Source organism: Numenius arquata, chromosome 22 (assembly GCF_964106895.1).
Source record: "Numenius arquata chromosome 22, bNumArq3.hap1.1, whole genome shotgun sequence".
Lineage (NCBI taxonomy): Eukaryota > Metazoa > Chordata > Aves > Charadriiformes > Scolopacidae > Numenius > Numenius arquata.
Window position 1 is genome coordinate 4,904,468 of NC_133597.1, and position 14,982 is coordinate 4,919,449.

Consider the following 14,982-nt stretch of genomic DNA (forward strand, 5'->3'; position numbering starts at 1 on the left):
ATGCGTTGCTGCTGGTTTCACTCTTTTCCCCTTCTGTGTTTTTTTTTTTTTTTTTTTGTTTTTTCCCCGCTCCAGCCCGCCGGGGTTGTGTCCCTTCCTTTGCCCCATCCGAGGAGACCCGCTGTCCCCCTCTCGGTAATGCTGTTCTAACTCTTCACCAGAATGTATTTCCTCTTCAAAATACTTAGGGTAGGTTTGGCGGCCGGTGGTTTTCTGGATTGCATAGGCCTTTTTATTTTCTTTTCTTTTTTTTTTTTTTTTTTTTTTTCTCTCTTCAAGCAGGAGAGGTGTAGCCCGCTCCGAGAACAGCCGGGCTCGCTTTCCCGCTCTGCCTCCACTCTCTGACTGCGTGGCCTTGGGCAAGTCACTCGACCTTTCTGTGCCTCAGTTCTCCCATCTGTAAAATGGGGATAAGTCATATTTGAGCACTTTGGACGAGCGCTTGGTCGCCTACAGACTGCAAGTGCTACGTAAATGCTGAGTGCTAATACCGAGTGATCCCTACCTTTAAAATATTTAGAGATTTCTCTCTCTTTTTTTTTTTTTTTTTTTAAATTATTTTTTGAAGTGGTAAAATCAACCGCTGCATCCAGGTTTGCACACTTCTTCCTCTGCGGTAAAGTGCTAAACCCTCCAGCCTGCCTGGGAATAAAAATACCGAGTATTTCATGTGGATATCCTTGCTTTGAGTGGATTCAGGCTGTAGGAGAAGCATCGGGGAGAGTCGAAGAGCCTGTAGGCACCTTTTTTTGCCCCGGGCTCTCCATTTGCATATGAAACTTTTGTTTATTCCCAGGTAGAATTGCCAAGAGATTGTCTACAATCTCGCCTTTAATTCTGCTTTGCCTTGGTTATTGCTCTTGCTGCTGGTCGAACCCCGAAGGGCTTAGATGTTTGGAGAAAGACGTGAGCTCTCAGCCGGGATCCGGCTCTCCGACCGCGCGCCACGCTCCCCGGGAGCTTTTAAGGTCGGAGCCTTTTTATCGCTCTGCCTAAAAATACCCGATTTTAGAGGTTGTGCTTCCTTTTCCAGCAGGATGCTTGGAAACCTGCCACCAAAAAAAAAAAACAAAACCCAAAACGAAACAAAAAAAAACAAAAAAAAAACCAACCGAAAGCAGAGCGCCGCGTCTTTTCCAGTCTCGAAGCCCTGACTTGGGTTTGAACCGCTTGACAATGAATCCTCTGAATCGATACCGAGATATTTCTGAGCTTTAACAACTTCGTGTAGGTGGTCTTCAAACCCGCGAGCAGGTTTGTCCGGGGAAGGAGGGAGGGTCTCCTTAGAAATGCCTCTCTCTTTCCAGCCTGCACCAGGGCTTTTTATTGAGTACGTGACGAAGTGACCTGACGTAAGACCCTCAACTCTCAGAGTGAGAATTCAACTTCGCTAACAGCGTGACGGCGAAAATTTTCTTTTATTCGAGTGCTTTTTTAGGGATTTCCCTAGAATCCGCTCGGATCTGTATTGATTTAATGCCATTCGCCCGCTCGGCAGCGGGGGGGTGGAAAAAAAAAAACCCACAAAAAACAAACCTCTGGCCTGGCTGAACCTTCAGCTCACCGGTAACTTCAGCGGTGGGGCGAGCCGGGCTGCCCCCCACAGACAGGTGACAATCGGGGCCGGGGGACACCCCGGTTTTGGCGGGGGTGGAGGCGGGGGGGGGGGGGGGGAGGACGGCGTGGAGGCTTTGTGCCGGCCGCGGCTGACTTGTTCTTCCTTTCGCTCTGGTTGCCTCAACCTCTCTCTAACAGAAGGTTGTTTGTTTTGTTTTGTTTTGTTTTTTCCATTTGAGCGCTTTCCAAACTATTTATGGGGCCCGTTCGTACGGGCCAAGGTGGTGTCTTCAGGCTCTTGAGGTCGCTCCCTCGGGACCGTGCCCCCATCCCGTCTCAAGGAGCTCTAGAGGACTTGGAGTGCAGGGAAGGTTGACGGAGCACGCCGGCTTGCTGGGTCAGTCTTTTGAGAGTTGTTTTCCTTTTGCAGGTGTTTTGAGCCGCTGGGCCCTCCCTGCTTTTCATGGTCTTCGACCTTTAGAGGCTGGAGCTGCAGCCCCTCTCTCTTTCAGCCACGCTGCTGGAGTGGGAAATCCCGCCCGGGCGCCTCGTGGAAGCGGCTCTTCCCTAAAAACCATCCTTAACTCCTTTCCCCGCTAGACCCAGTTACCTTCCGATAGACTCAGGCCGTGCTTTGGCAGACGGGCTCTCACCTCTTGCTTTGGCAACCTCCTCGCTTCTCCCAACCCTCTGGTTTCCATGCCCTGCAGGGGGGTCGCTCCTCTCTCCTCCCGCGGACCTGGGACATCGAAGCTGTGTCAGACGATGCCAAACGCTTCCCCCATTTCATCCCTGTTCGAACTCCGTTTCGCTTTGGTGGTTTGCAAACACAGCTGCTGCTGCTTCATTATTCTTATTTTTTTATAATTTTTTTTTATTTTTTTTTTTTCTTCCTTTCATGCTGCAAAATATATCTTGATTTTTATCTTCCTGGGCCAAACTCTCTTTGTTTTTGTAAGCTCGTCTGAGGTAGACGGCTCTTGCTTTATCAGTGAGCGTACGGTTCCTCCGTGCGTGGTGCGAGAGCGACGTGTTCCAGAAGGTCCCTTGGAAAAATCCTGGGCCACGGTGGAAAAAAAATGCCGCCCGATCGCAAGAATATCTGTCCCTGGGCTCCGCCGAGGCGTCACCGCGGTGGGCACCAGCCCAGCTTCGGGTGGTCCTTGCGAGGTGGCCGCGGTGGGGACTCTGCAGCGCCATTTTCGTGCCGCCGTAGCCGGGGTGGGGGGGATTGCAGGATTTGGCCACCCCCAGCCAGGGGAGGTAACACGGAGAGGTAGGTACGGGGGTGTCGCCGAGATCCCTCGGAAAGACGGGGTGGTCGTGGGGTGCCGTCCCTCGCACCTTCTCCGTCAAACCCATCCCTTTGCAGGCAGGCGGTGGGGCTTTGCCTGGTTTTTCCAGCAGGAACTGCGGTTGAAACCACCTATTTTTAAGAAGTTTGTTTTTGCGATGTTGAACGTGAGTGAAAATGCAAGTTAATCAAGCGGGGAGAGAGGGGGAGCCTTTAGGGCTCATTTCGTGGGGGCTCCGTTCCCGTGCTTGCCGTTAACTGCATCCACGGGCACTTGGAGTGACGGGTTTGTAGGACGGGGCAGGGGGGGAACTGGAGGTTCCCAGGGTGTCTCTGGGTGTGTGTGTAGGTTCCCCCCCGCCCAGTGCAGAGTGGTCCCCGTTGAGCTCGTAGGGTGATGAGGAGCATCTGTGCGAGCGGGCGATGGTTTGCCCCGGGTAGGACACTCGCTGTCACCGCTGTGTGTCGGTCACTCGCAGCTCGGGGGCTGTTTTGGGGCGCTGGTGGGCTCCAGGCCTTTCCATGAGCCAGCAATGTGCCCTTGTGGCCAAGAGGGACAGTGGAATCATGGGCTACGTAGGGAAGAGTGTGGCCAGGAGGTGGAGGGAGGTCATTCTCCCCCTCTGCTCTGCACTGGTGAGGCCACAACTGGAATACTGCATCCAGTTCTGGGCTCCCCAGTTCAAGAGAGACAGGGAACTGCTGGAGAGAGTCCAGCGAAGCGCAACAGAGATGATGGAGGGGTTGGAGCATCTCCCTGATGAGGAAAGGCTGAGAGAGCTGGGGCTCTTTAGCCTGGAGACGAGAAGGCTGAGGGGAGACCTTATCAATGGTTACAAGTACCTAAAGGGTGGGTTGAGGGAGGATGGAGCCGGACTCTTTTCAGTGGTTCCCAGTGCCAGGATGAGGGGCAACGGGCACGAGCTGGAACATGGGAAGTTCCATTCAAACATGAGGAGAAACTTCTTTCTGGGGAGGGTGGCAGAGCCCTGGAACAGGCTGCCCAGGGAGGTGGTGGAGTCCCCTTCTCTGGAGATCTTCAAGCCCCTCCTGGATGCAGTCCTGAGTGATGTGCTCTGGGCAACCCTGCTTTGGCAGGGGAGTTGGACTAGGGGATCTCTAGAGGTCCCTTCCAACTCTGACAATTCCGTGATTCCGTCCCCTTGGTCAGCAGGTTCAGCGGGAAGGCTGGAGGTGACGGTGGTTGCCTATATCAATAGAAAGGGAATATAATGGGAATAACAGCTTTGCTGTGCCTACCTCCAGGGGTCTTGAGGGCTCAGGGTTTGTGCTCAGCGCCGTCCCGGCAGGTCTTAGTCGTGTCTCGTGGCATCTTGAGACTTATTGCTGCTGGTATCTCCTGGTTTGCATGAGGACACAACCTGCCTGGCCTTTCGGTTTCTCTTCCCGCTTCAGGCAGGGATGTAGATGTGGGGATTTCTCCGAGTTTTGGCTTGGTTTCAGCTGTAGCTCTTGGCTTTAGGGGGGGGTTATTTTTCGGTGAGGCTTCAGGGATTTCCCCGTGTCCCCCCGGGGGGCTCGCTGCGGCCCCGGGGTTGGCAGAGCGGCTGCTTTTTGGGGAAGGAAACCTTTTTCGAGGAACCGGAGTAAAACGCACTGTATATATGAGATATAAATACATAGAGAAGCGTAGGATAAAGATAGATAGGTATGCAGAAGTCCAGTAGATTTGCATGTCGGGGGGTATGTTTGTCTCTAGGGGAGAGTATTTAGAGCTGTGATGGATGGGGGGGGGGGGGGATTGGGATGGGCAAAGCCGGGCTGGGAGCAGCCGGAGCCCTGGGAAGAGGTGGGATTTGGGAATAGACAGGCAGAGCGTGTCCTGCGCTGCGTCCCTGCTGCACACAACCAGATCGCTTAGTTGTTTGTTATTATTAATTATTCCCCCCCTTTTTTTTTTTTTTTTTTTTTTTTTTTGCTTTTTTGCTTTGTTCATTGTATGTGACTCACCCCCGGGGCCGTGATGAGGAGTGACGGGGTCCTCTCCCTCTGCGTGTCCAGCGCACGTGGGGCATGACATGGGAAAAAGACGTCACTTGGCCTCATCCCTGGTGCGATCCTTTAAAGAAGAAGCACCGCCGCGCAGAAACCCTTCCCTCAGGTCCCTCTAGATGCTGCTCTCCGGTTACTCATGTGAAAGCAAAGCTTTTTTGCTTTCGCATCTGTTCTTCCCAGAAAAGCGTGAGTCAGAAGGGGATGAGAGAGGGACAGGGCTAAATTTGTCCCTTGGGCTGAGGAAGGCGGCGCCGGCCGTGCCAGCCGGTCCCAGCAGTGGCTCCTCGGCGGGACAGGATGTTCTTCACAGCGGCTTTTTTTTTTGTTACTTTTTTTTTTTTTAAACCTCATTAGCAGCACTTTTAGGATGTGAAGCATAGAGGGGATTCGTTCAGTGATGATGCCGGAGCCGGTACTGGCAAAGTGTCCCACGGCTCCAGGCATGGGGGTGGCAAAATTCAGGCTGGATGCCCACGGCTCTCCAGGAGCCCATCTCCGTGCCATCTGGGCACCGGGTAACACTTCAAGAAAACAGGATGTTTACTCCCATTTTCCTCCTTCAGCTTAAGTTTGGGGTTTGTGGTTTGTTTTTTTTTTTTTTTTTCCCTTTTGCCTGATATCTTTACTCCTTTCTGCCTGGAGGAGAGGGTGGGAAGCAAAATGTGTTCCTGTTAGAGGTGACCGCACAAATCTGGCGGGGAAGGACCTGAGGCTGAGGAAGCACCGATGGCACCTCCGATTTGTGCCAGCAAAACCCAGAAACTTAGCGGTGAACTTCATTTCCATCAGTCTGTACATCCCCTCCGTGGTGGGCACCGGTGCGGGGCTGCTGGTTTCTGGGAGGTGGGAGCCTATCCCCTTCCCCGGGCGCCGTGTTTTTCCCGTTTTTCCCCATTTCTATGTGTTTTGACCCGGGTTTGTGCCGTCTAAGCTGTCTGTTCCTCCTCGTGTGTGTGGCAGTAGGGGACTTGCTCGGCGATGCTGGGTGACCTGAGGACACGTCCCAACGTGTCCCCAGGGCTTCTACCTGTCTTTTGATACGTGCACGGATGGATGAAGGATCGTACCTGGGGGGGGGTAGGGGGGGACACAAGAGAAACGGGGGGCAGAGGGGCTGGTCCAGGCTGTGAAGGGGGTTTGGATGTCGAAAGCATGCGCTATAATGGTAGCTAAGGATTTTTATACTGGTTGCAGCAGGGCGGGATATGGGGTACGGAGGGGCTGGCACCCCCTGAGGAGGAGAGTTCGCCCAAATTTTTTGCTTCACCATCGAAACGACAATTTCTCTCCCAGGGGAGCTTTTATTCTTGTTCTCCTGAGGTCGCAGGGGACCCCAGAGGGCTGCGAAAGGGGGGTGCCCATCTTCCTGGGACAAAAGCGGTCCTGTGGTCTGAAAGCTCCTCTGATTTCCACCCAATCCCCCCCCCCAGCACTTATATTTAAAAAAAAAAAAAAAAAAAAAAAAGAGACTTGAGAAGTGAGCCCCAGTATCTCTATCTAAAGAAATGATATTGGTGTATTGAAACTGCATTGTATATAAAATTAAACAAATATATATTTACTTTCTATTTTAGAAGGGGGGGGAGAATAAATATTTAAAATAATTCCTTAGTAATAGGTGTCAGCAACTTCTGTGCAGCATGAGAGAGGCTGTCAGAGGTGGGGAGAGTCTGAACAGCGGGAGCAGAGCGAGTATTTTTACATTATATTGCGCTTCGGCTTCGCTGCTTCTCCATCCACCTATAAATAGACGAAAATATATATACAAATATATATATATTAAAAAAAAAAATAATTATATATATCTAAGTCACATAGCTGTTTTATTTTTGTATCCATGCCTAGTGCTGTTTGAGCAATACGGTGGCGAGGGCTGGGCAATGCTGGGGGGCTTGTTGGGGGCTCCAAGGCGGGGGGGGTCCACTGGCTCTGGTGCCGTCCCGCCGCCGGCTCCGTTTGCTGTCGCGTTGCTGTTTCAATAGGGGGGAGGAAAAAAAAAAAATATGGAAAAGGGAAAAAGCCCCAGGGGACGGGAGGGAGCCCGGGCGCCCCGTTTGCTGCCAGCTTGGTGGTGTTTCCACCGAGGGCTGCGTCTTGGTTGGTTGCTTTTTTTCCAGAGAAATAAGACAAATTTCAGCTCCAAGGGTGCTATTTTCAGCGGGAAGGTTGGTAACCCAGCGGGGGTGGCACAGGACGGGGTGGGGGGACACGCTGCGGGGACAGGCTCCCCACGCCGCTACCTCTCTGGGTGCTGTTGGCCACCCGTCCCCACCACCTTCATAAATCCGTAGGGTTTATGAAACCCTCGTATGGCTTATGGACCCCCCCGCCGTGGAGCCACCTGGGTGGCCACGGTGGGCTCCCCCCAGCCCCCCCCACACCCGGCACCTTCTCCGTAGGCACGTCAATACCTCTACAACAACTAAAAGGTCTCCAGCCACCAGGGTTTTCTTGGTGGGATGGAGGCTGCCGGTACCCAGCTGGGCGATGGGGTGGGATGCGGGGGGGGGTCTCCCTGCCCACCCATGGGTGAAACGGCATCGAGCCCTGGTGCTGTGGGGAAAGTGCCGGGGTGGGGGGGGGATGCTGGGGGCTTTTTGTGCAAGGCAATACGGACCCGCCGTGACACCCCCCCCCCCCTTGCCCCCACATCCACACGGGCGGTGAGGAGACGAGGAGCCGGTTTGGGATGGAGCGATGCCGGGTGAGCCGTCCCCTCCGCCGTCCCCGGGGGGGCAGGATTTGGGGGCTACCTTCAGGGCTGCCTTCTCCCTTCAGGCTGGGTCCCACAGCCCCGTGGGTGACTCAAATGCGGGTGTTGGGGGCTCAGATGTCCCCTCAGCGAGGCAGAGGAGGGTGGCGCAGACCCCAGGTGCCGGGCAGATGTCCCTCGCCACTGTCACGCCACGTCCCGTCCCCCCCCCCGAGGGGCTGAGGCAGGAATGTAACGCCCGGGAGCTGGCCCCCTCGCAGCGGCACCGTGTCCTCCGTAGGTGTCACCTGTATTTTCCATGATATTTCTGTCTTCTTCGTTGGGGAGGGGGGGTGGTGGGATTGGGGAGGGAGGGCGGGGAGGTGGGGGGGGGGTTTGGGGGGGATATGTTTCTAATATTGAGCCGAGATGATTTGTTCAGCACCAGTTCTTGATATCGAAGCAAAGCATGTTTGATGGGACTAACTTGCATTTATTAGCGGTAAATACGTAAGTGAGTATTTTATATGTTAAAAGAAAAAAAAGAAAAAAAAAAAAAAGAAAGAAAAAAGGATGTGAGGAGATTTCTCACCGGTGTGTGTCTGGGCTGGGGGGAGGCTGCGTTGCCCCCCCCCCCTCCCCGCCCCAGCCGGTGGGGCTTTGGGGTATTACTGGGGGTGGGGGTGGGGGGTGGGCATCTTTCTCCTTTCCCCATCTGCCCTGGAATCACTTACAGAAAAAAAACAGGAAAAAAGAACCTAGAAATGTTTACAAAGCACACTTTTCACAGTACCGTTAACCCTCTGGATGCCAAACAGACACATAAAGCGCCTCTCCCCCCCCCCCCCCGCCCCCCCCTCCCAAGCGCCGTGGGACGGGGGGGGGCGGCTGCGCCGACAGCATCGTCCTGCTTCCCTTGGTTTTATTTATTTTTAATTTGTACACGCAACCCCCACTTGCTCCATCCGCCGCGGCTGCGTGCACACCTGGTGGGAGCTTGCTTTTCGGGGGGGGGTGGTGGGGTGTGAATATTTGTTTCCTGCCCCCCCTCCCAGGCTCTTCCCGCTCGGCTGTTGGGAGCGGTGGGAAGAGCCGTGCGGGAAAGCGCCCGTCTCCGCTCGGGGAGGTTTTGGCTGGGTGGGAGATGCCGGCACCCACTCCCTGCCCTCCCACACGCACTTTAAGGCCAAACTTCTCTTTATTTTGTCTCCACGGGGCCTGCAGAGAGCAGGCAAAGGATGCTCCCATGGCCCCGGGGGGGGATGCAGGACCTTCCGCACGGCTGTGTGGACTCCGGTCCCTTTGCGTTTTCCTCGTGGGAAAGCCCTATAGAAATCCTCCTGGAAACACTTATGTTGCCATAGGTTTCTCGAGCCATCCTTAGGGCATTCGGAGATCTCGCCTGCGCGCCAGCTTCCTGGGGGAGCATCCCTGGATCCCCCGGGAGAGCATCCCTGGATCCCCCAGGGAGAGCATCCCTGGATCCCTCAGGGGAGCATCCTTCATCCCTCGGGGGAGCATCCCTGGATCCCCCAGGGAGAGCATCCCTGGATCCTTTGGGGGAGCGTCCCTGGATCCCTTGGGGGAGCATCCCCAGCTCTCCCAGGGGAGCCCAGACTTTTTAATCCCCTTTGATAGGTTTGTAGAGTCTCTGAACCCTTGTAGACCTCCGTAGGTAGCTCTTGATTTAATTCCCTCCTAACTCCGTAGTGTTTTCCCCTAAGGCAGGATTTTCTTCCCGGCCCAACAGGTCTCTGGTTGCGTGGGACAACTTTTTCCTCTTTTTTTAAGAAAAATTCCTTGCCTATGGATATAAAGACTAGACCATCCAACCTCGTTTCCATTTCTTGAATGTCGAGTATTACAATGTATAACACACGTTAGGGTGCTCTTTGGTGCTGTTTCAATGGTAACCAGTGGAACTGACTTTTTTTTAATAACAAATAACAATAAAGGAAACTTTAGGTACCGCTGGTTCCATAATGTTTGTTGTTGTGACTTTTTTTTTTTTTTTTTTTTCTTCTTTCTTTTGGGTTTTCTGGTTTGGTTTTTTTTTTTTTTTTTTTTTTTTAATTTTTACTAAAACGTGAGTAGCGATCAGCTGCCCGATCTCTGTGGTGTTGATTTTACTGACTTGTGCACTGCGAGCCGGGCGAGCCGTGGACCAGGTTGGGTGGGACTTGGCTTCGAGTCGCTCGGTTTTTCAAATTGCACACAAGCAAAAATAGCATTTCGATGGCGGGGGGGGGGGGGAGGGGGAAGCCCAGCTGGCAACTAGAGGGTTAATTTTTGAACTTCAGGTATGTTCCTCAAGAAAATAAAATAAAAAAATAAATAATAAAAATTAAAAAAAAAAAAATAATAAGAGAAACAAAACACTATTTTTTCAGTAAGCTTTTTTTTTTCTGTAAACGATTTACAAATAAATCTGACATGATGGTGCTGTACCAAAGCCTTATACGAAACTTATTCCGCGCTCTATATAATCTCTCTGTATCTGTATTGTTGCTCTCGGCCTCTGTGCTCGGAAAGGCCGGTAAAATGCCAGCAGGAGGGACCGGAGGCGGCATCCTTGGCATCCCCGGGAACGGCCGGGCTCCTGCCCGGAGCTGCTCCGGGCCCGCGGGGAGGGGAAGCCAAATTTCAGCATCACTCTCCCCACCCCCACCCCCCACCCCCCAAGGTGTGCGATGAGGGGCAACAAATGGGGTGTCCCTCACCCCCAAACTCTCCTTTCGACTGGGTGCTAGCCTGCCCTGGGCAGGTAACCGAGACCTCCTGGCCCCCCCACGGGCAAACTCAGAGCTCATCTCTAAGGGGATAACCACCCGCTGAGCCCACTCAGCCCCCCCCCCCACCTCACCTGGCGGGGGGGGGGGGGGGGATTTACATCTTCCAGCGCTTGGCCAAGGGAAGACCTCTCCTGGTTCTCGCCCTTGCGAGCCCTGTCCCTCCCCATCCTCCCCGGGGACACCCGGGAGCTGGGTCTGCTTTGATAGCTCTAAGCAATAATCCCACTCTGCCAAGAAAGTTGGGTCCCTTTGGCTCTTGGACTGTTGTCGGTTAACGAGGAAATACTAATAAGCCAACAAAAATTGGAAGAAATGAGAGTTTGAAGCCCTGCCTTACTGGGAGTAGCCGGTCCCTCGGTCTCTGCCTGTTGGGATTTTAAGGCCTGCTGAGTTCTTAACGATTTATAACATTGCATGTTCATAGATTGACTTTTTTTTTGGTTGTTGTTGTTTTTTGGTTTTTTTATTTTATTTTAATGTACCCACTATAAGAAATTCTTGGCGGTGTTGCAATGTTACGTACAACTAGCCATGCTGTAGGAGAGCGATGGGTTTTGGAATTGATTAACTTGCTCCTCATGTAACATTACCCTGCTTCAGAAATGTTTTGTATTTTGATATAAATAAACATTTGCTAAAAAAAAAAAAATATAATAATAAAAAAAAAAAAAAAAAAAAGGACTTTTGTCCATGTCATTGATTTGGGATTGGGGGGGACTGTGGGGAGGAGGTGGGCTGCCCCCAGGGATGTTTGCAGAGAGGATGCTTCTCCCTTGGGATGTGGGAGGATGCTGGGTTTTTCTTTGCCCTGAGCATCTCATGGCAGGTATATGGGGTGCCCCCCACCGTGCCTCGGGATGCCCCAAGGTGGGTCCTCCTGGTGGGTTTCCATGAGCTACGTAGCCACATGGGGCTTCTTGCTGGGTCTCTCCAGACTTCAGCAACACTTCTTGCTGTCCCATTCAGCCACGGTTACGGGGGGGGGTGTGTGTGTGTCACAAAAACCCCTGTGCAAGCTGCACCCTGTGCCCCCCAGCCCTGCAGCTGGGTGCTCCTGAGTTGGGCTTTGATCCCTTGGGATTTGCTCTCCCCAGCCCCCTGTTGTCCCCGTTGCTTGGGGACACGGCTGCCGCAGCGCCGGTTCCATCTCCGACCCAATAAAGCTTGGGGACATCGGTGGTGCCACCGGCAGGCACCCAGGATGATTATTTCCACGTGGCTGGTGTACCTCCTGGCACGGAAAGGAATCGGTGGTTCCAACCTTTCTGCTGGGAACCCAGTAAGCTTTGGGGCGGGGAAGGGGCTTTGCTGGTGGCACCGGGGGCTTTGTGGCAGTTTTCCCCCGCCCCTGAGCGCCGGTGGGGACAAGGAGAGGCTCAGCGGCCACCTCTCTTCCAGGATAGCGCTGCGGACGAGGTGGAAAAGGTCTCGCTGATGGAGCAGTGGCGCCGCAAGGTGAGGCTGAGGTGGGCGAACGCTGATGCCAACCAACCCGGGGGAGCCCGGGATTTAAATCCAGGGAGTTTTTTTCCCAGGATTTCATGCCTGGCGGGGGTCGGGATGCAACACACGGTCCTCCCGGCGGGGTGCCTGCGGTTGATGATGGCTTTGCTGGCGTTGCAGATCGAAGACAGGACCTGCAGGTTCTTCAGGTGGATGACGGATTGCCCGGTGGCACAGCGGGCAGAGTCGGTGTCGGCTCCTCCGGCGTGCGTGGCCACGAGCGAGCCGGAGCCACAGGTTGGGACGCGTGAGAGCGAGCCGGAGCCACAGGTCAGGACGCGTGAGGTGAGCGTCTGGGAGCTCCGGCAAGATGCAGCTGGGAGATGATGGGGCTGGAGGGAGTCCTGGGGGATGAGAAACCTTCCCTCGGAGGTACAGAGCTTCAGCCACCCTGTGTCCGCGCCACGACCAGGCTCTGTCCACCCCATGGCTCCTCACGCCAAGGCCCCAAACACCTCGTCCCTCTCTGCTTTTAGCAGGATAGCATGTCTCTCCCTGGGCAATCGCTGCATCGGTCGGTCAGCCAGTCCTACCTGGAGAGCACCACCACCATCAAGATCTTGAAGCAGAGGTAAAGCCCTATGGTGCCCGCGGGGACGGGCTGGGGACGGGGTGGGACATGCCACCACCTGGGGAGCCGGGTGGTGGCGGCTGCAGCTCCTGAGGGGGACCGGTGGGGTTCTTGCAGCCAAACCCGGGTCCGTATGCTGAACATGCCGACGGACGAGGCAGCGCAGGAAGGGCTGGAGCAAATGCAAAACTGGTGAGCATCCCCCCCACCTCAGCACAGCCTTTGGGGGGGCTGCCATGTTCCCTGGAGCTCCCCTCGCCCAGGGGCTCCTGCGCAGCCCCCTAACCTTGGCTTGGTGCAGCATGTCCCAGCTGGTGGACCAAGCCGAGCTGGACAACGAGGAGGACGCCGATGTCCCAGCCCTGCTGCCGAGAGACACTTAGGAGGTAAGAGAGCCCCGACCCCGTCCCACGGGGACAAGGCTGGGCAGTGAGCCGGGTCCCTCGCCATCTCCTCCCCCGAGACCAGGAATCCTGCCCCATCCTCTGCTGCATCTTCCCTTTCTCGCTCCTCATCCAGGCCGACCCGCTCTCCGCTCCCCTTTACCGACTGCCTTTGAAGGTTTTTCCACCTTTTCGGCGTTGATTCATCCGGAGGCAGCTCCCCTGCTAATAAAGTCTGTGTACATCATCGGAGGACGTCCTTCATCCAGTGTGTGGTGTGTGGTGCCGCACCGGTGGCCTCACCGGTGGCCATGCCACGAGATGGCGTTGCCAGCTCGGCAGTTTCCAAGGTGAGGTCCCAAGGAGACAGGGAGAAGAAGCCGCCTCGACCACCTCCAGCATCTCTGCCTGCCGGGTATCCCCCCGTGGGATGGAGGGGCTGCTTCTGTCCATCTGTCTGTCCCCCCCCTTTGCCCTTGAGCCATCCTTGCTGCCCCCCCTCTCCCCAGTGCTGGGATCCCCACTGAGTCCCCCTCAGCCTCCCCGCAACGATGACATTTAGGGGCTGGCTGCTCTGCAGGAAGGTGTCCTGCCCTGCCCCCCCCTCGCTGTGTTGGGGATGCAGGGTCTTTGGGTGCATCTGGGGGGGGGTGGTGTGCCACCATTGGGGTGGTGCAGCATCCTTGGGTACCAGCTCCGGGGCTTCCCAGTCAAGCCCCCTCAGTGGGCAGGGATGCAGAGGAAGGCCACTTGCACATCCTTTGCCCGTTCTCCACGCGCTGCTCCCCAAAACTGGCTGTGGAGGACGGCCCCTTGCCTTTCCCGGTTTGTCCTGGGTATTCCCACATGGACCACACAGCCTCTGCTCTGCCACCAAAGGGGATGGGGACCCTGCTGTCACAACACCCTGTGCCCCAGCAAGGGTGGGCAGAGCTCAGCTGCTGCTCCCCCCACCAGCCTGCCCAGCTGGGGGGGCCTGGGGGGGTCCAAGATGCCCCCAACCCAGCTTTGCTCCGTGCCTGATGAAGCCCCGCAAAGAAGGCAAAAGGGTGAAGTGGGGAGCCAGCCCCCCCCTCACTCCCCCCCCCCCCCCCCCCCCCAGCTGGATCCTGTGTTAGGGGGTGGAACGGATTCATGCTGCGTTAGAGGGAAATGAGTGAGAAATACGAGGTTGTTGGGCTGTGACCGAGGCGTTTGCGTGGTTAAATGATGCTGCGGGAGCTCATCAAGGGGTGTGCGGGTCACGGGCTGGAGGGGCAGGGTGTCACAGGGATGAGGGATGCTCACTGGGGTGACGCTGGTACCCCTAGTACCCCCGGTACCACCAGTGCATGTGGGGGGCCCAGCTGTGCTGATGGGGCTGGGGTGGTGTCACACAGGTGTCCCTCAGCAGGGATTTTAAGCCCCACAGGGAGAAGCAGGACTTCCTGGGGGTGTTTTGGGCTTTTTCTGGGGGTACAGGAGCCAAGAGGAAGACCTGGGCTGTGACCACCAAGAAGCCAAGGTGTTTCCAACATTTTGAACGTCCCTAGGTAACAAATTTATTTTATTTCCCATCCCCGGAGCCAGAGAGCCATCCTCATCCTCCTGCGGGGCTCCGGGTCTGGCCCCTGGCTCTTTCCCAGCCCCGGTGGGGGCCAAACCTCTGCTGCTGGGGTGGGTATCATCAAAGGTCCCTTCCAACCAAGAAGATTCTGTGATGCTGGCAGGGAGAAAGGGGGTAGCAGCAAGACGGGGGGATATCCCTCCCACCCTGGGCGGGGGGGGGAAGCTCCGTGCCCACCGCAGGTAGGTCTGGCTGGAGGCTGCCTATCAGTGAATTATTGATTGGAGTTACCGCTACAGCTCTGACAACACCATTACCGGCTTGGACTTCATGTTTAAATCATCACTCCAACAGCTCGGAAAGATGCGATCTTTTATTTAAAATGCACCCGGTGGCTCTTTCTGGTCCTTTCGGCTCGGGTGCGCTGCTGGGGAGGGGAGGGAGCGGTGGGTGCGTGGCCGTGGGAGCTGGGTCCCTGCGAGAAGGGCTTCAGGGATGCTCAAGGTCACCAGTGGCCAACGTCCCTCCCCTGGGAGCTGTGCAAAGAGGCAGGGGCTGTGTGCTGGTGGGGCTGTGCTGCATTTGGGAGGGGGTGGCTCTGAGCCAAGCCCCCAGGTAGGCACCGAGG